Genomic DNA, 20459 nt, shown 5'->3' with positions numbered 1-20459 from the left:
CACTACGCCACCAAGGTTTCTGTATATATGTATACATACGTATATATATACATACACATACACACACATACACACACGTACGCACACACACACACCGCAACAATGGGCTCAAATTTAGCAACAATTGTGAGGATGGCACAGGACCAGGCAGTGTTTTGTTCTGTTGCACATAGGGTCACTATGTATCGGAACCAACTCAACAAACCTAACAACAACAACCATTGTTTAAATTATGGTAAATATATAGAGAGCCCTGGCGGTTAGAACCCACCAGCCGCTCCACGTCCTTAAAGATTACAGCCTTGGAAACCCTATGGGGACAGTTCTAGTCTGTCCTATAGGGTCACTATGAGTTGGAATCGACTCAGCGGTAAACAGGTTTGGTTTTCGTTTATACATACACACACACACAGAATGAAACATTTGCCGTTTTAATGTTTCGTACATGTACAATTCAGTGATACTGTGTTTATCATATTGTACAACCATCACTACTCTCCATTTCCAAATTTTCCCATCACTCTTAACAGAAACTCAAACCAAAAACCACACCAAACTAAACCAGTTCCCATGGAGTCAATTCTGACTCACGGCGACCCTGTGTGTTTCCGAGCAGAGCTGCGCTCCATAGGGTTTCCGATGATTGATTTTCTGGAAGTAGAATGCTAGGCCTTTCCTCTGGGCATCTCTGGGTAGACTCACACCTCCAAGCTTTCAGTTAGCAGCTGATTGCCCTAACCATTTGTACCACCCAGGGGCTTCTTAGAACAGAAACTCAGTGCTCCCTAAACAATGACTCCCCCTTGCTGCCTCCCTCCCATCCCCATAACCACTAATACTACTTTGGCCTCTATGCCTTGGTCTATTCTAGATATTTCATCCAAGTGGAATCATACAATATTGTCTTTTTGTGACTGACTGGGGAGCTTTTAAAAAATGCCAACACCTCGTTCCACCCCTGAAACTTTAGCTAATTTGATGTGGAGTACAAGCATCTCCAGTTTGTGAAAGCTTCCCATGGTGTCAGTGCACGGCCAGAGTCGAGAACTGCTAAGGGACACAGTAGCCCAGGGGAGCAACTGGGGGAAGGTGAAGGCTAAGACCCCTCTCTGGGAGAACCCTGTTGATCCCACTACCAAGATATTTTTAAGTCTGCCTTCCTTTTCTCCATCCTTGGCCGCAATTTGCACACTCATCGTTTCTCACTTAAGCTACTACAAAAACCTCCCTACTCGAGTCTGGGTTTTTAGCATGTGACTAGCCAATCCCTAGGTCGCTGGGTGGCTCCAACGGTTTGTGCTGTGCTATTAACCTAAGGTTGCTATTCAAACCTGCCCAGTGGCAGCACCTTGGAAGAAAGACCTGGCGATCTGCTTCTATAAAGATTACAGCCAAGAAAACCCTATGGGACAGTTTTACCCTGTAACACATAGGGTCACCATGAGTCAGAATCTACTCAAAGACAAGGGGTTTGGTGTTTTGTTTTTTAGCCAATCCAACCTCCATCTAGTTTCCCCAAATGTTCTTTCCATGGTATGGCATCTGATCCTAACACTTAAACCCTAATGGTTTCCCATTACCCATATGATTGAGTCAAACTCCCCATCCTTCATTTAAAACCTCTTCCTGCCAGGGCTCCATCTATCTTTCCAGCCTTATTTCCACGCTTCTCTCCTGCCTGGACATCTACCAGTTGGTCATGCTCTTGGCTCTCAAGTTCTCTCTGCCCTTGCCCACCTGGTAAACTCCTGCACATCCCCTAGAGCCCAAACCGGAAATGACCTCTTTGCTGAAGCCCTCTTGCCCCTCACTATCCCCCACCCCCCCCCCCACCTCCCAGGCAATATGGATTGCTTCCTGAGGACTTTATAGCCTAATGTGATACTTGCTGTAAAGACATGCATAGTATGGTTTTTATTTACATATCCATCTCCCCCATTTGCCTGGGGAATTCCTCACGTTTGAGGGCTGGGTCTTATTCCTCCACAGGCTTATTCATCACCCTCAGAACATTTGTTGAGCAAAACAAGCTGTATCACCACTAAGTTTTACTCTGTGGCCAATTCCATTTTCCAATGATGGTCACAGCAATGTCTTCTGACCTACGTCTTCTTCTGCAAGGTCCCTTTGTCACTCCTATCAAGAATCTTGTCTCCTTCCTCTTGTATCTTCTTAGGCTTGTGGCTGCTTCCACCATTAAAATGGGGAAGAAGTGATGCTGTGTGACATCTAAGCAGGGCCATAAAAAATCAATGGAACAGGTGAGGTAAGAGGACTCCCCAAGACTATTGTCCTGATATGCTCCGTAAACCTTGAACCCAAACTACCCCCTGAGGCCACCTTTTAGCTAAATAACAGATTGGCTCATAAAATAAAGAGTATTTCCAGTGAGCACTGTGTACCTTTAAAAAATCATCTATATGAGACCAAAACCAAACAAAAAAACCAAACCTGTTGCTGTCTAGGCAATTCCAACTCATAAGGATCCTATAGGACACAGTAGAACTACTCCATAGGGTTTCCAAGGAGCAGCAGGTAGATTCTTGGTTAGCTCTTAACCACTATGCCACCAGGGGTCCATGTGAGACAAATTGGTCAATAATTACTCTAAAGCAAAGATGAAAGAGCGAGGGGATAGGGAAACCAGATTACTGGAAACGAAACCTCCACAATGGAATGAATGAGAATGTTGACACGTTGTGAAAAATGTAACCAATGCCACTGAAAACTTTGTGTTGTTAGGTGCCGTCGAGTCAGTTCCGACTCATAGTGACCCTATGCACAACAGAACGAAATACTGCCCGGTCCTGTGCCATCCTTACAGCCCATTGTTGCAACCACTATGTCAATCCACCTCTTTGAGGGTCTTCCTCTTTTCCACTGACCCTGTATTCTGCCGAGCATAATGTCCTTCTCCAGGGACTGATCCCTCCTGACAACATGTCCAAAGTATGTAAGACACAGTCTCGCCATCCTTGCTTCTAAGGAGCATTCTGGTTGTACTTCGTCCAAGACACATTTGTTCATTCTTTTGGCAGTCCATGGTATATTTAATATTCTTCGCCAACACCACAATTCAAAGGCGTTAATTCTTCTTCAGTCTTCCTTATTCATTGTCCATCTGTCACATGCATGTGATGGGATTGAAAATACCATGGCTTGGGTTAGGCACACCTTAGTCTTCAGGGCGACATCTTTGCTCTTCAACACTTTGAAGAAGTCCTTTGCAGCAGATTTGCCCAATGCTATGCGTCTTTTGATTTCTTGACTGCTGGTTCCATGGCTGTTGATCGTGGATCCAAGTAGAATGAAATCCTTGACAACTTTAATCTTTTCTCCGTTTATTAGGATGTTGCTCATTGGTCCAGTTGTGAGGATTTTTGTTTTCTTTATGTTGAGGTGCAATCCATACTGAAGGCTGTGGTCTTTGATCTTCATTAGTAAGTGCTTCAAGTCCTCTTCACTTTCAGCAAGCAAGGTTGTGTCATCTGCATATCACAGGTTGTTAATAAGTCTTCCTCCAATCCTGATGCTCCATTCTTCTTCATATAGTCCAGCTTCTCGGATTATTTGCTTAGCATACAGACTGAATAGGTATGGTGAAAGAATACAACCCTGATGCACACCTTTCCTGACTTTAAACCAATCAGTATCCCCTTGTCCTGTCGGAACAACTGCCTCTTGATCTATGTACAGGTTCCTCATGAGCACAATTAAGTGTCCTGGAATTCCTATTCTTCGCATAATTTGTTATTATCCACACAGTTGAATGCCTTTGCACCGTCAATAAAACAGAGGTAAACATCCTTCTGGTATTCTCTGCTTTCAGCCAGCATCCATCTGACATCAGCAAACGATTTGTGTAGTAGTTATTAAATTTTTTTTTTATTAAATAGGAACAGAATTTGCTATGTAAAAAACTCATTGCCATGGAGTCCGTTCTGACTCAGTGATCCTACAGGACAGACTAGGACTGCCCCAAAGGGTTTCCAAGGATTCAAACTGCCCACAATTTGCTTGCAGCTGTTTAAACTTTCACCAAAAACACAATAAAATATTATTTTTTTAAAAGTCAACGCAACTGAATGGCTAAGGATGATGGCTGAACTACATGACGAACGTAGTGTCACTGAACCGTGCACGTGAAGATTGTAGAAATGGCAAATGTTTTCTTAGCTATATATTTGTTTTTGTTGGGTACTGTCAAGTCAATTCTGACTCACGGTGATCCCATGTAACAGAGTAGAACTGCCCCATTGGGTTTCCTAGGCCGTGGTCTTTACGAGAGCAGATCGCCAGGTCTTCTCTCCCACCGAGTTGCTGGTGGGTTTGAACTGCCAACTTTTCAGTTAGCAGTTGAGAGCTTGACCATTGCACCCTTGTATATATTTACCACAATAAAAAAAAAAAAAGAATAGAAATTCAGGTTTGTCCCCTGGAAGAGCTCTGCCTGGATTCCAAAGCCTCTGTGTCAGAAGTGAGGCCACCAATACATGAGGAAGTCAGGGGAGGACAAGTATACATGCTCAATTGACCGTCGCAGCTGAGCCCAGCCTCTGAGTAGTTCCAATCCAGGCCCCAGACATGTAAGCAAAAGAGCTTCCAGAAGATTCCAGTTCCCAGCCATTAAGTCACCTCCAGCCCATTGAGATCTCAGACATTTATGGAGCAGAGAAAAGCCATATTGACTGTGCCCAGTCTAGATTCCTGGTTCCTAGAACCATAGTATAATGATTGTTATTCAAAGCCTTGAAGTTTTGGGGTAGTTGGCTATGCAGCAATAGTAACCAAAAACAAACGAACAAACCAATCAGCTGCTGCAGAGTTGATTACAACTCATGGCAACCCCATGTGTTGCAGAGTAGAGCTGCACTCCACAGGGTTGTCACGGTTGTGACCTCAGGGAAGCAGATTGCCAGGCCTTCCTTCTGAGGCACCTCTGGGCGGGTTCAAGCCACCAACCTTTCAGTTAGTAGCTGATTGCTTAACCATTTGTAACACCTAGGCACTGTATAGTAGCTAAAACCCATTGCCCTCAAGTCAATTCGGACTCACAGTGACCCTATAGGACAGAGTAGAACTGCCCCAAAGGGTTCCCAAGGGTGTAAACTTTTTTTTCTTAGATTAAAAAAGAAAGAATTATTTATCCTGTTTTTGTCGTTGAGACTATACACAGTAAGACATACACCAATTCAACAGTTTGTACATGTACGATTTAGTGACATAGATTACATTCTTCAAGTTGTGCAACCGTTCTCACCCTCTTTTTCTGAATTGTTTCTCCCCCATTATCATAAACTCACTGCCCCCTAAGCTTCCTATCTAACCTTTCAAGTTGTTGTTGTCAGTTTGATCCCATATAAGTAGTTCTTAAAAGAGCTTAATGCTCAAGGCAGGTATTTTTTTTACTAGTTAAAGCTAAACTTTGTTGTTTGGTTTTAAGAGGACTTCAGAAGATATTTTGATTTAAGGTTTAAAGATTATATCAGGGCAATAGATTCAGGGGCTCATCCAACCTTCATGGCTCCAGGAAGTATGGAGTCCATGGGAATTTGAAATTCTGTTCTACATTTTCCACCTTTTGATCAGGATAGTTCCATAGAATCTTTGATCAAAATGTTCAGTAATGATAGCTGGGCACCATCCAGTTCTTCTGGTTTCATGGCAAAGGAGGGAGTTGTTTGTGGAGGCAATTAGCCACACATCCCACATCCTCTTCCTATTTCTGACTTTCTTTCTCTGTTGTTCTACAAGAACAGAAACTAATTGTTGTGGCCTTTCATAGATTAAAAAAAACTTTTTTTTCATGCTCTGTGAAAGTTGAAAGTTTACAGCGCAAATTAGTTTCTCATTCAAAAATTTATACAGGAATCGTTTCAAGGGTGTAATCTTTAAAGAGGCAGACAGCCACATCTTTCATGGAGCAGCTGGGGGGTTCAAACCGCTGCCCTTTCAGTTAGCAGTCAAGCTCCTAACTACCATGCCACCAGGGATACTTATATTAGCTGAAGGACTCTTTTTTTTTAACATTGATATGTACTTCTTTTTTTTTTTTTTTTATGTGCTTTAGGTGGAAGTTTACAGGTTAAGTTAATTTCTCATTCAAAAATTTATACACATACTGTTTTGTGACATTGGTTGCAACCCGCACAATGTAACAGCATACTCCCCCTTTCCATTCCTGGTTCTCTGTGTCCATTCATCCAGTTCCTGTCCCTTCTTGCCTTCTCATCCTGCTTTTGGACAGGCACTGCCCATTTGGTGAAGGCAAGGACAACACACAATACAGGGAAGTCAGCACAACCAAACCAAAGGATACTTCTTTTGTTGCAGGATGTTTTCCAAACACCAAGTAATGGTGCAGGGCCCTGCATCTGGCACCTGCCTACCACTCCCTCTCTTGGCATTCTTCTGCACTGTGATACACCTGTACTGGTCTTCCTGCTTCCCAGTCATCCCCAGCTTGTTTCCACCTCAGAGTCTTCACCATTGCTGTTCCCTCTGCCTGGAAGAGTCTTTCCCTGCCTCTTCTCATGGCTGCCTCCTTATCATCATTTGAATTTGAATTCGGATCTCCCTATTTTATATACAAATGGCCAGTAAGTCCCTGAAAAGATGCTCAACGTCATCAGTTGCTAAGGAAATGCACTACATTTGTTGTTTGCTGCCATTAAATTGGCCCCCGACCACAGGCCACAGCATGTACAATTGAAGGAAATACTGCCTGGCCCTGGGCCATCACCATGATCGGTTGGGACCTGGGCCATGTGCTCCATAGGGTTTTCATTGACTAATTTGGGAAGTAGATCTTCAGGCCTTTCTTCCTTGTCTGTCTTAGTCTGAAAGCTCCACTGAAACCTGTTTAGCATCATGGCAACACCAGCCTCCACTGAGAGATGGGTGGTGGCTACACGTGAGGTGTGTTGGCCGGGACTCAAGCCTGGATCTGCTGCATAGACTTCTACCTCTGAGCCATCACTGTTCTCTATACACACATTAAAATGACTAAATAAAAAAGGCTGACAGTACTAATTATTGATGAGGACAGTGAACAACTGGAACCCTCAAACACTGCTTGTGGGAATGCAGAATGGTACAGCTCCCTTGGAAAACAGTCCAGTAATTTCTTATAAAGTTAAACATGGAGTTACCATACCAAAAAACCAAACCAAACTCATCGCTGTCAAGTTGATTCCAACTCATAGTGACCCTATAGGACAGAGTAGAACTGCCCCATAGAGTTCCCAAGACCAGCTGGTGGATTTGAACGGCTGACCTTTTGGTTAGAAGCCAAACTCTTAACCACTATGCCACCACAACCCAGCAATTCCACTCCTAGGTATTCACCGAAGAGAAATGAAATGTGTCCACACAAAGAGCTGTCCATGAGGTTTCAGGGCAGCTTTATCCCTAACAGCCCCAAAAGGGCAACAACCCAAATGTCCACCAAGTGGGGGCTGGACAAAAAGGTGGTGGTATATCCACACCACAGAATGTTGTTGTTAGATGCCATTGAGTTGGTTTCAACTCATAGCGACCCCATGTGATGTAGTAGAACTGCCCATAGTGTTTCCTAGGCTGTAATCTTTATGGGAGCAAATCACTAGTTTTTCTCCTGAGGAGCTGCTTGCTGGTTCAAATGGCCAATTTTTTGGTTAGCTAAACTGTTGTGCCACCAGGCCTCTTTTCAGGCACTTTGTTGTTGTGAGGTACCATCAAGTGGGTTCCAATTCATAGCAACCCCATGTACAACAAACAAAACACTGCCCAGTCCTGTGCCATCCTCACATTTGTTGCTATGTTTGAGCCCATTGTTGCAGCCATTGTGTCAATCCATCTCACTGAGGGTCTTTCTCTTTTTCGCTGACCTTCTACTTTACCAAGCATGATGGCCTTCTCCAGGGACTGGTCCCTCCTGATGACATGTCCAAAGTATGTGAGACCAAGTCTTACCATCCTCTCTTCTAAGGAGCATTCTGGCTATACTTCTTCCAAGACAGGTTTGTTTGTTCTTCTGGCAGTCCGTGGTATATTCAATATTCTTCGCCAACACCAGAATTCAAAGGCATCAATTCTTTGATCTTCCTTATTCATTGTTCACCTTCCCATTCATATGAGGTGATTGAAAACACCATAGCTTGGGTCAGGTGCACCTTGGTCCTCAAAGTGATATCTTTGGTTTTTAACGCTTTAAAGAGGTCTTTTACAGCAGATTTGCCCAATGCAATATGTCGTTTGATTTCCTGACTGCTGCTTCCATGGGCATTTGGGTCCAAGTAAAATGAAATCCTTGACAACGACAATCTTTTCTCCATTTACTGTGATATTGCTTATAATTGGTCCAGTTGTGAGGATTTTTGTTTTCTTTATATTGAGGTGTAATCCATACTGAGGCCTGCAGTCCTTGATCTTCATCAGTAAGTGCTTCAAGTCTTCTTTGCTTTCAGCAAACAAGGTTGTGTCATCTGCATATCACAGGTTGTTAATGAGTCTACCTCCAATCCTGATACCCCGTTCTTTTTTATATAGTCCAATTTCTCAGATTATTTGCTTAGTATACAGAGTGAATAAGTGTGGTGAAAGAATACAACCTTATGCACTACTTTCCTGATTTTAAACCATGAGGTATCCCCTTGTTCTGTTCAAACGACTGCCTTTTGGCCTATGTACAGGTTCTGTGTGAGCACAGTTAAGTGTTCTGGGATTCCCATTCTTCACAATATTATCCATGGACTACTACTCAGCACTAAAAACGGACAGACAAATGATACATGCAACAACATGAATGAGCCTCTAAGTATCATGCTCAGTGAAAAAAAGCTGGGCACAAAAGGCTACATACTACATATGTGATTCCATTCATCTTACATTCTGGAAAGAGCAAAACCACAGAACAGAAAGCAGGTCGGTGGTTGCCAACGGCTGGGAGTGGCAGAAGGGCTGACTCTAAAGGGACTCAAAAGACCTTCTTAAGGTGAGGGAAATATTCTACACCTTGACTGCAGTAGTAGTTACACAACTACACACATTTGTCAAAACTCAATGACCTATATAATTATACAGTGTGAATTTTAATGTGTGTGAACGATTACCTCAGCAAAGCTGTCTTTAAGAAATGACTTCTATAAAGAGGCTTCCTGATCCCATTTTGTCTAAAGGACACTCTCACCCACCATAATTCTCTCACATTATCTTATTTTCTGCACACCACTTAATGACCTCGAAAATCACCTTTTTTATACATTCCACCACTTGACTGTCAGTTTGTCCTACTGTGGTGGCTTGCATGTTGCTGCAATGTTGGAAGTCACACCACCGGTGTTTCAAAGACCAGCAGGGTCACCCATGGTGTGTCGACAGGTTTCAGGGGAGCTTCCAGACTAAGGCAGACAAGGAAGAAAGGCTTGGTGATCTACTTCTGAAAATTACTCAGTGTAAACCATATGATCATAACAGAACGTTGCCCGACTTTCTTGCTTTGGACACATCATGAGGAGGAATCAATCGCTGGAGGAGGACATTGTGTTTGGTGAAGTAGAGGGCCAGTGAGGGCGAGGGAGAGAGGTGAGATGGATTGGCACACCAGCTGCAGTGACGGACTTGAGCATGCTGGCAATCGTGAGCACGAGGCAGGACTGGCAACATTTTATTCTGTTGTACATAAAGTCACCATGAATCAGAGTCGACATGACGGCAGCTCGTCCTTCCTTCCTCCCTCCCTCCCTCCTTTTTTTCTTCCTTCCCTCCTCCTGGCCTTCCTTCCCTTCTCCCCTCCCTCATTCTCTCTTTTCCTCCCTCTCCTTCCCTCCCTCCCTCCCTCCCTTCCTTCCTTCCTTCCCTCTTCTTTCTCTCTTCCTCCCTCTCTTCGTTATTTTTATTTATGTATTCATTACCTTTATTTTTGTCTGTCTCCTTTTCTAGAATGATTAATTAGCTCCCTGAGACAGGCATTATATCCATATTGTTCACTGTTCTATCCCCAGCTCTAGCACACTGTGTGGCACATAGCAAATGCTCAATAAATGTTAAATGAATTAATAGATGGTAAACCAAAGTGCTCGGGCCAGCAGGTACAGTGAGCTAGGCTGCAAGGAAGCCCATTTTTGAAGCCTAAGCTGAGTCCCTTTCAGACTAAGCTACTTCTCAAGCTTGCTCTCTGCCAGAAAAGCCTGCAACCCTTTCTGGAGGGCCAAGCGTGGATGAAGAGAGTTCTGGCCTAGGATCAGAGGGCAAGATAAGGGTTTCCCCGGACAGTTTAGGCCAGAGAAGAAAGCTCCCCACAGTGTGGCTTGCACTCCCCAGGCATAGCTATGACATGTGTTCAGATCAGGTGTCTTAGTTATCTAGTGCTGCTATAACTGAAACGCAACAAATAGATGGCTTTAACAAACAGAAATTTATTTAACAAAAAGAGATTTATTTTTTAGGAGGCTAGAAGTCCGAATTCAGAGTGTCAGCTCTAGGGAGAGGCTTTCTGTCGTCTCTGGAGGAAGGTCCCTGTCTCTTCAGCTTCTGCTTCCTAGTTCCTGGGAGATCTCCATGTGTCTTGGCACCTGTCTTACCCCATCTCTCCTCTGCTCACTTGTTTAATCTCTTTTAGAAACCCTGGTGGTGTAGTGGTTGAGAGCTACGGCTGCTAACCAAAAGGTCGGCAGTTTGAATTCACCAGGTGCTCCTTGGGACCTCTGTGGGGCAGTTCTACTCTGTCCTAGAGGGTTACTATGAGTCAGAATTGACTGGACGGCAGTGGGTTTTGGTTTTGGGATATCTCAAAAGAGATTGACTTACGATACACCCTACACTAATCCTGCCTCATTAACATAACAAAGACAACCCATTCCCGAATGGGATTATAACCACAGGCATAGAGGCTAGGATTTATAACACATGTTTTGCGGGGGACATAATTCAATCCATAACATTGGGTAATAAAAGCTCGGTCAGGAGCCTTGTGCCCTTTGGGTTTCATTTCATTTTATTATTAAAAAATGAAACATGTGGAACACAGATAATTTGGTTCGGCATGAGGCTTCCTTTGGCTCCTGAGCCTGAGGAATTTAAACGAGGGAGAAAAACAGAAAGAAGTATATTAGTAGCTATTGGGTATACCTGGGGAGTTTGGAGGCAAAGTTTCACTTCAAAGAATTATTAGGGTAACCTCTTTGGGCAAGTTGCAATCAGTAATGCTGCCCAGACAGTAATAGTGTGGGTTTTTTTTTTTTTTTTTTTAAGAGGGTTTTGAGGCGGGTGAGGGGTGATAAGATTTCTGTTTGTTTTTTTTTTAATTAGTTTTAAAAGGAAGAGTATAATGACGATAGAGCCAAATGTTTAAATACCCTTTTTGGAGCGGTCGGAATTGAGTTTCAAACCTTAATATTCTCCAAGGGACCATAAGGTAGGCTGGAAAATAATGGTTTTCCAAGCTCCATAGCTCCCCCACCCCTCTGTGGCCACTGTCCCTGGCCTAGGTAAGTCCCAGTGCAGAGACTTGGTTGCTCCTTTTAATTCCTTGCCCCTGCCTCCTTTGTCAGCATTTGGAAGGCATTTGTAGAGCTTTTATTTTTTTATTATAAATATAATAAAATATTATAAATATAACATTTATCTATTTTTTAATTGTGCTTTAAGAGAAGGTTTACAAAGCAAGTTAGTTTCTCCTCAAGCAATTAATACACACATTGTTTTTTGACGTTGGATGCCACCCCCGCAACATGTCAACACTCTTCCCCTCTTGACCTTGGGTTCCTCGTTTCCATTTGCACAGCTTTCCTGTCCCCTCCTGCCTTCTCGTCCTTGCCCCTGGGCTGGTGTGCCCATTTAGTCTTATGTACATGGTTGAGCTACGGGTATTATTGTTTGTTTTATTGGCCTGTCTCATCTTTGGCTGAAGGATAAACCTCAAGAGTGACTTCATTACCGGGTTAAAAGGGTGTCCAGGGGCCATACTCTTGGGGTTTCTCTAGTCTCTGTCAGATGAGTAAATCTGGGCTTTTTTTGTGAGTTAGAATTTTGTTCTACATTTTTCTCCAGCTCTGTTCCAGACCCTCAATTGTGATCCCTGTCAGAGCAGTCAGGGACCATCTAGTCATGCTGGACTCAGCCTGGTAGAGGCTGTGGTAGTTGTGGTCCATTAGTCCTTTGGACTAATCTTTTCCTTGTGTCTTTGGTTTTCTTCATTTTCCCTTGCTCCAGATGGCATGGGACCAGTGGAGTATCTTAGATGGCTGCTCACAAGCTTTTAAGACCCCAGATCTTGTGGATCTTTCCAACACTACTCATAGCAGAGTGGTTTAAAGAGTTTGGCCCTCAACAGTTTAAAAGAGTGAGACAGACCGTGGTTCATGGTTCAGCCTGGTTCATCAGGTATAAACTGAGGCAGCAATAGGAATCATTATGATGGTTTTGTGTCTTGCTTCTTTCACTTACTGTTATGCTTGCGAGATTCATACACATTTTTGCATGAGGCTGTAGTTCATTCCACTTCAGTATAGTATTCCACCTTATGAATTTGCCAGAATGAATTTACTTGTTCCACTATTGATGGATATTTTTTTTAAAAAACCAAATCCATTACCGTCAAGTTGATTCCAACTCATAGTGACCCTAAAGGATAAAGCGGAACTGCCACATAGGGTTTCCAAGCTGTAATCTTTACAGGAGCAGCCTGCCACATCTTTCTCCGAGGAAGCAGCCAGTGGATTCAAAGCACTGACCTTTCAGTTAGCAGCCGAGCACTTTAAACACCATGCCACCAGGACTCCTTGATGGGTATTTGAATGGCTTCAATTGTTGGTTTATTAGTAGCAGAGTTGCCATGGACATTCTTATACACATCCTGGTGAATATGAACACCACTTGCCCTTGAAAATCAATAACCTCTTAGCCCTGGAGTTCAAAATCCATTTGGGATCGTGAGAATGGCTGCACAATTTGAAGAATGTAATCAATGTCACTGAATTGTACATGTAGAAATTGTTCAACAAGTAAATAAATAAAACCCTTTGGAGTCATGGATGTCTTGGGTAATCCGATGAATGTTGGGTCCCATCCATAAGATGTACACACACACACACACACACACACACAGAAAAACTGACAGACACACAAGCTAGATGGAGACACACAGAGATATCAAGAGAACTGTAGTTATACACAGTGTCATGGACTGAATTGTGTTCCCTCAAAATATCTATCAACTTGACTAGGTCATGATTCCCAGTATTGTGTGATTGTCCATCCTTTTGTCATCTGATGTGATTTCCCAATGTGTTGTAAATTCTATCTCTATGATGTTAATGAGATGGGATTAGCAGCAGTTATGTAGACTCAATCTGCAAAATTAATCTACAATTCAAGCCAATCTCTTTTGAGATATAAAAGAAAGAAGTGAACAGAGACGTGGGGACCTCATATCATCAAGAAAGTAGTGCCAGGAGAAGAGTCCGTCCGGATCGCTGTGCTGAGAAGCTCCTAGACCAGGGGGAGATTGATGATAAGGACCTTCTCCCAGAACCAACAGAAAAAGCCTTCCCCTGGAGCTGACACTCTGAATTTGGACTTCTAGCTTCCTAGACTGTGAGAGAATAAATTTCTGTTTGTCGAAGCCATCCACCTGTGGTATTTCTGTTACAGCAGCACTAGATAACTAACACACACAGTATTGCATACCATTTAGGGAGGGCCCAAGAAAGCCCAGGAGGCCCTGAGTGGTATAAACGGTTCATGTACTTGGCTGCTAACTGAAGGTTGGAGGTTTGAGTCCACACAGAGTTGCCTCGGAAGAAAGTCTTAGTGTTCTACTTCCAAAAAATCAAAGCCGTTGAAAACCCTGTGGCGCACAGTTCTACTTTGACACACATGACGAAGCTCAAGCGCTTGCAGAGACCCCTCAAGAACCCCAACTGTGCTCTAGTCTAGAAAGAGAGGCAGATAGGCCTTCTCAGCTGGCAGTGCCAGGCAAGCTGCACCTTTGGGGGGAAACAGAAGAAGGGAAGGTGGGTTTCCCTGCTCCTGAATGCTTTTGTTTCTTACTCCTTGGTGCTGGGAAGTTTTCAGCACCAGAGATGGAGAAAGGAGAGGTCAGCTTTCCCAGCCTAACTGCAAACACCCTGGCGCCCCGTGGTGCCCCAGCAAAGCCCGCTCTGCTCTGTGTGGATGTCTGTGTTTGCACGGGGGGTGAGGGCCGGGCCAGAGCCAAAAACAACCCATAATTCTGCACACAGCAGATTGAGTTTCTTGCAGGATTTTCTCCCCAAGGAAACACAGGCGATGGCAGGAGTGGGGCGTGGCCAGGGCCATGGAGAGAGGAGAAGGTGTGTATGTCAGAAAGTACCCATAGCAGGGTGTGTAGACGGGGTGTGGGGAGCATCTGTGTGGGGTCTAGTAATGCCGGGGAGACGTGCCACCCTTCGTCTGGCAAGACGGGCTCTGTACTTTAGGGTCTCTGCTCTGACATTCTTCCAACTGTGCCCCTCTCTTAGGGGAAGTGAGTTTGCAGGGCAGAGGCTGTATGCTCCCACTACCATAAGTACTCCATGCTCAGGGTACCTAGAAATGGGCACTTCCCCCCACCAAATGGTCCTGGACTTCCTTCCTGGCCCTGCTTGGTCATCTTCCCTGGGGCCATCAAAAAAAAAAAAAATACTGGAGGGTAAATCTTCCCACCCATGTCACTCCTATGTCTGGGGGTGGCAAGGAGAGGGGACATGGATGAGGCTTGGATCTGCAGGGTGGCTTATCCCCACATTCGTGCACAAAGCCCTTCGTGGTAAAGATGGAGCCTGGGGCGGGGAGGAGACAGAACTCGGAGGACTCTGAGAATTCTTAAGCCCAACTCAGTCTTGATTCTAAAGTCCAACATTCAGGTTATTAGGGAGGTCTATTTACTAACAAAGAGTTCACCCTAGTGGCGCAATGGTTAAGCACTCAGCTTCAAATGGAAAGGTTGGCAGTTCGAACCCACCAAATGGCTCCACAGGAGAAAGACCTGGAGATCATGCTCCCATGAAGATTACAGCCTAGAAAAACCTATGGGGCAGTGTTACTCTGTCACATGGGGTTGCTAAGAGTCAGAATCGACTTGACGGCTCACAACAACAACATACTTGTCAATGAAGGGTGAAAGAACACATTTAACACTTTGCACGATTTAGAACTTTTAAATGCTCATACATAGTACATGGACCTCCATTTGTGTCTTTGGGCTGGGCCTCTCAATGTTAAGGATGGGTGGTCCAATCCAGCAAGTTCTTATTATCTATGAGATTCAGATGAGGGCAGAGGCAGATTTTGGGGTCAGGAGCTTGAGGGCAAAAGCCCATCCTCTGAAAGACTCCCCAGGAATGAGTCACCCTTCTGATCCCACCCTATTTTACTTGCTTCCTATAACTCTCATTAGCAGGAGCTCATCTCCTAACTGAAAAACTGGCAATTCTAATTTGCCTAGTGGTGTTACGGAAGAAAGGCCCGAAGATCTGCTTCTGTAACGATTACAGCCAAGAAAATGGAGCACCGTTCTACTTTGGAACACAGGGGGTCGCAGTGAGTCAAAATTGACTCCATGGCACTGGGTTTTGGAGTCCCTTGGTAGTTGCTCAAACATAGCAACGATTGTGAGGATGCCACAGGACTGGGCAGTGTTTCATTCTGTCATACATAGGGTTGCTATGAGTTGGAACCAACTTGATGGCACCTAACAACAACAACTTTGTGCAATGCAGTGCAGGTGACTTAACCTCTGTGGGCCTCAGCACCCTCCTGGGAAAAGAAGAGACAATAGACAACATGGGACGAAACAGGTGCTGAACACAGTGCACTTAATCAATAACCCCTATTCTTCAGTGGGTGTTCATGGGGCATCTCCATGTCCTAGATGCTCATCTGGCCCCACTTTGCACCTGGAATTGTTTGGCATCCCTCCATGTTTTTTACATCCCTTGTGGGAACCTCACCAGCTGGATTTTCCAGATAAGAGCCCTCTCACCTACAGATTCAGAGAGGGGCAGTAGTTTGCAAGAGGTCTCCCCATGGAGAGGGTAGACAGTCTCTCAACACCAACCGTGGTTCTCCAATGGTACCTCTTGTCAGGTGTGCGGATGTCCTGTATCTTTGACAGCTGATGTCTCCTTTTCATGTTGGGTCACCCATCCAGCCATCAACAAGCCACCAAATATGCCCAAAGCCCTCATTTCCCTCCTATCCCAGGAGCTAAGAACCCCCTTGGGGGCCTGGGACATCTGGACTTATAGCAGAAGGTGAGTAACTGGACCAGGCCCAGGAGCCAGGTGGGCTCTCTTGGAGCCATTGGGCCACGACAGGGCAGCTTGACGACCTGGGATCACTGGGCTGTTCGTGGTGCATACTTTAGTCCTGGGAAACTGGGTGTCTCTCATGGTTTATTTCCCTTGCTGTTTCTAGCAGCTTCTGTTTCACCCTCTTACTGTCTTTTTTTCTTTCTTTTTTTACGCATCTCTTTCTTTCACACTCTGCTTATCTCTGTGCATCTCTCTTGTGCATCCTTCATCCTTCCCAAGCATATAAGACTTCCAAAGCGGGGCTTGGAGCAGCTGCCCCTGGTGACCCCGAAGCCCTTTAGGTGCTTTTTGCCTCCCTTCCTCCCTCCCGCAGTGTGGGTCCCGGGTGGCCCGGACAGCAAATGAACGGAACTAGCTCAGACCGAATCTCTAGACCCGCAGCCGTTATCTGGGGCCTGGCCCCTCAGCACCTTGCCCTTGGGGGCCCTCGAAACAAGCCGGGGGAGCTTCTAAGAATTAAACACACTCATCGGAAGACTTCACCAAAAGTGTAAAAAGAGATCCTACAGACTGGGAAAAGATTTTTCACTATGACATATCCTACAAGGTTCTAATCTCCAGAGTCTGCAAAATACTTTAACACCTCAACTACGAAAAGACAAAGAATCCAGTAAAAAACCGGCAAAGAATATGAACAGACACTTCACCAAGGAAGACATTCAGGTGGCTAACAGACACAGGAGGAAATGCTCACGATCACTAGCCATTAGAGAAATGCAAATCAAAACTACAATGAGATACCATCTCACCCCAAGATGACTGGCACTGATCAAAAAAACATGAAAAAACAAATGTTGGAGAGTTTCGGGGAGATTGGAACTCTTACGCACTGCTGGTGGGAATGCAAAATGGTACAACCACTAAGGAAAACAGTATGGCACCTCCTTAAAAAGCCAGAAATAGAAATACCATACAATCCAGCAATCCCACTCCTAGGAATATATCCTAGAGAAATAAGAGCCCTCACACAAATATGCATATGCTCGTCCATGTTCATTGCAGCATTATTCACAACAGCAAAAAGATAGAAATAAACTTAAGTGCCCATCAACAGGTGAATGGATAAACAAATTATGGTATATACACACAGTGGAATACTATGTACCAGCAAAGAACAAGATGAATCTATAAAACATCTCACAACACGGATGAGACTGGAGGGCATTATGCTGAGTGAAGTAAGTCAATCACAAAAGGACAAATATTGTATAAGACCACTACAATAAAAACTCAAGAAAAGTTCTACACACAAAAGAAAAAAAAAACTTTGATGGTTACAAGGGAGGGGAGGGCTGGGAAGGGGAAATCACTAACTAGACAGTAGACAAGTGTTAACTTTGGTGAAGGGAAACACAACACACAACACAGGGGAAGTCAGCACAACTTGACCAAGGCAAAGTCTTAGATGCTTCCTAGATACATCCAAACACCTTGAGGGACCATGTTGCTGGGGCTGAGGACCGGGGACCATGGTCTCAGGAGACATTTAGCTCAACTGGCATGACATAGTTTATAAAGAAAATGTTCTCCATCCTACTTTGGTGAGTAGCATCTGGGGTCTTAAAAGCTTGTGAGCAGCCATCTAAGATGCTCCATGGTTCCACCTAGTCTGGAGCAAGGGAGAATGAAGAAAACCAAAGACATAAGGGAAAGATTAGTCCAAAGGATTAATGGAGCACACCTACCACAGCCTCCACCAGACTGAGTCCAGCACAACTAAATGGTGCCTGGCTACCACCACCAACTGCTCTGACAGGGATCACAGTAGAGGGTCCTGGACAGAGATGGAGAAAAATGTAGAACAAAATTCTAACTCACAAAAAAAGTCCAGATTTTCTGGTCTGACAGAGACCAGAGAAACCCTGAGAGTATGGACCCCAGATACCCTTTTAATTCAGTACTGAAGTCACTCTTGAGGTTCATCCTTCAGCCAAAGATAAGACAGGCCCATAAAACAAACAGTAATACATGTAGCTCTACCATGTATAGGAGACTAAACTGGCACACCAGCTCAGGGGCAAAAATAGAAGGTGGGAAGGATCAGGAAAGATGGACAAATGGAATTGGGGAGCCCAAGGTGAAGAAGGGGAGAGTGTTGATGCATCTTGATCTTGGAGTTGGCAACCAATGCCACAAAACAATATGTGTACTAATTGTTTCATGAGAAACTAATTTGCTTTGTAAAACCTTCATCTAAAGCACACACACACACAAAACCCCCAAACTTGCAAGTGGCCATCTAAGATAAATCTATCAGTCCCATCCTGTCTGGAGCATGGAGAAAGAAAAAAATCAAAGAAAAAAGGAATATATTAATCCAAAGGACTAACAGAGCACATGAACCACAGCTTCCACCAGCCTGAGCCCAGAAGAACTAGATGGTGCCCGGCTACCACCACTGGCCTCTCTGACACGGGTCACAATAGAGGGTCCCAAAGAGAGCAGAGAAAAATGTAGAAAAAAATTCAAATTCACGTAAAAGACCAGACTTACTGGTCTGACAGAGACTGGAGGATCGCCCGAGATTATAGCTAACTCAGAACTGAAGTCACTGCCGGGGTCCACCTTTTAGCCAAAGATTAGACAGGCCTATAAAACAAAGAATAACACCCGTTAGGAATGAAGGTGCTTCTTAATTCACTCAAGTATATGAGAAGAAATGGACCACACCTGACCGAAAGCAAAGATGAGCAGGAAGGAAGGGACACGAAAACTGGACAAATGGATATGGGTAGCCTGGGCCGGAAAGGGGGAAAGTGCTGACACACTGCAGGGATTGCAACCAATGCCACAAAATAATATGTGTATAAATTTTTGAATGAGAAACTAATTTGCGCTGTAAACTTCCACCTAAAGCACAAAAAAAAAAAAAAAAAAACTAGCCCCAACCGAAACTATATTTTCCACGAATCCTAAAAAATGTATTTCGATCCTCTTGGCTTCAGCGCCCCAAGAAGACTGGGAGCTTTCTTGCAATCAACGGAACCCGCATTTCCTGTGCCTCGCAGGAAGCCTGTGGCTTGTGGGGACACCTTTCAGCGCCAGCTGGGGGTCCTCCCCGTTTGATGCCGTGGCCCTATAAGGTAGGAGATGGAGGTAGCTGCATTTAGAACCCCTCCTCCCCAGCACTTCGCTGCGGGGGCGTAGGTCTTGGCGCCCAGAAGGAAAGGAGTAGGACGGCGCCCCAAGCCTCAGAGGGTGGCCTCACCAGGAACCCGGGCGCACGGGCGGAGTTGCCAACGCGCCCAGATTTTCATGCTGCGAGGCCCGAGCCACACTAGCCTCCTTAAAAAAAAAAAAAATTTTTTTTTTTTTTTTTAGCTAGAAGTAATTCCTACTGGCTCTTGCCTTCTCCAGAACGTGTCTGTTTTTTTCTCCTCCCCCAAAATTAGGCAGAGACGACTCCAGGTAAACGCACTTGTCAAAAACTTAAGTTGGGAGCGGTTCAATTACAACGCAGTTGTCACGGCGGAGAGTTTTGCAAAACGTCTCGAAATTGCGCAAAAAGATAGCTTCACTTTGGACTCCCGGAGCCTCCAGAAGCTGAATGCACGTATCTTCGGTGCATTTTTCCTGGGAGAGAGTCCATAGTTTTCAGCAAATGTTCAAAGCGCTCCCAGGAGCCCCCTACAGCCACCACCAACAGGGTGAAAAGGTTACGAACCCTTACAGAGGTAGCTAGCGCAGCGTCTGCAGTTCGAAAGAAAACCTGTCTGCCCACCCCTCCCCTTTTAATTTTTATCTCCTCCCCTTCTTCCTCCCCCTCCCCCCTTTTCTTCTTTTGCAACATTTCTTTGACATTTCAAAGCCTCCTCTCCTGGTTTCGATTTGAAGCTCCTAGATAAAATCGATCACTTTCAAAAAGGGAAGGAAGGACTGAGGGTCTGGAATTTAAAGTCCTCCCCCTTGGGCGAGGGTGGAACTGAAGCCAGAGGCAGGCGGACTTAAAAACTTGCCTTCGGACTTAAAAACTTGCCTTCGGACTTAAAAACTTGCCTTCGGCACCTCATCTTCCCCCTGCTTCCTCCTTCCCCTTGACTACTCCCCTCCCCCCCCAAAAAAGAGGGCGATCAAAAAACAAAAAAAAAAAGTTTAGAGTTCCTGGTGTGGGAGCCCAAGGCGCTCCCAGCGCTGGAGGTGCCGGGA

This window comes from Loxodonta africana, chromosome 19 (genome assembly GCF_030014295.1).
Source record: "Loxodonta africana isolate mLoxAfr1 chromosome 19, mLoxAfr1.hap2, whole genome shotgun sequence".
Lineage (NCBI taxonomy): Eukaryota > Metazoa > Chordata > Mammalia > Proboscidea > Elephantidae > Loxodonta > Loxodonta africana.
The sequence above is the reverse complement of the archived record's forward strand: the minus strand, read 5'-3'. Positions refer to the sequence as shown.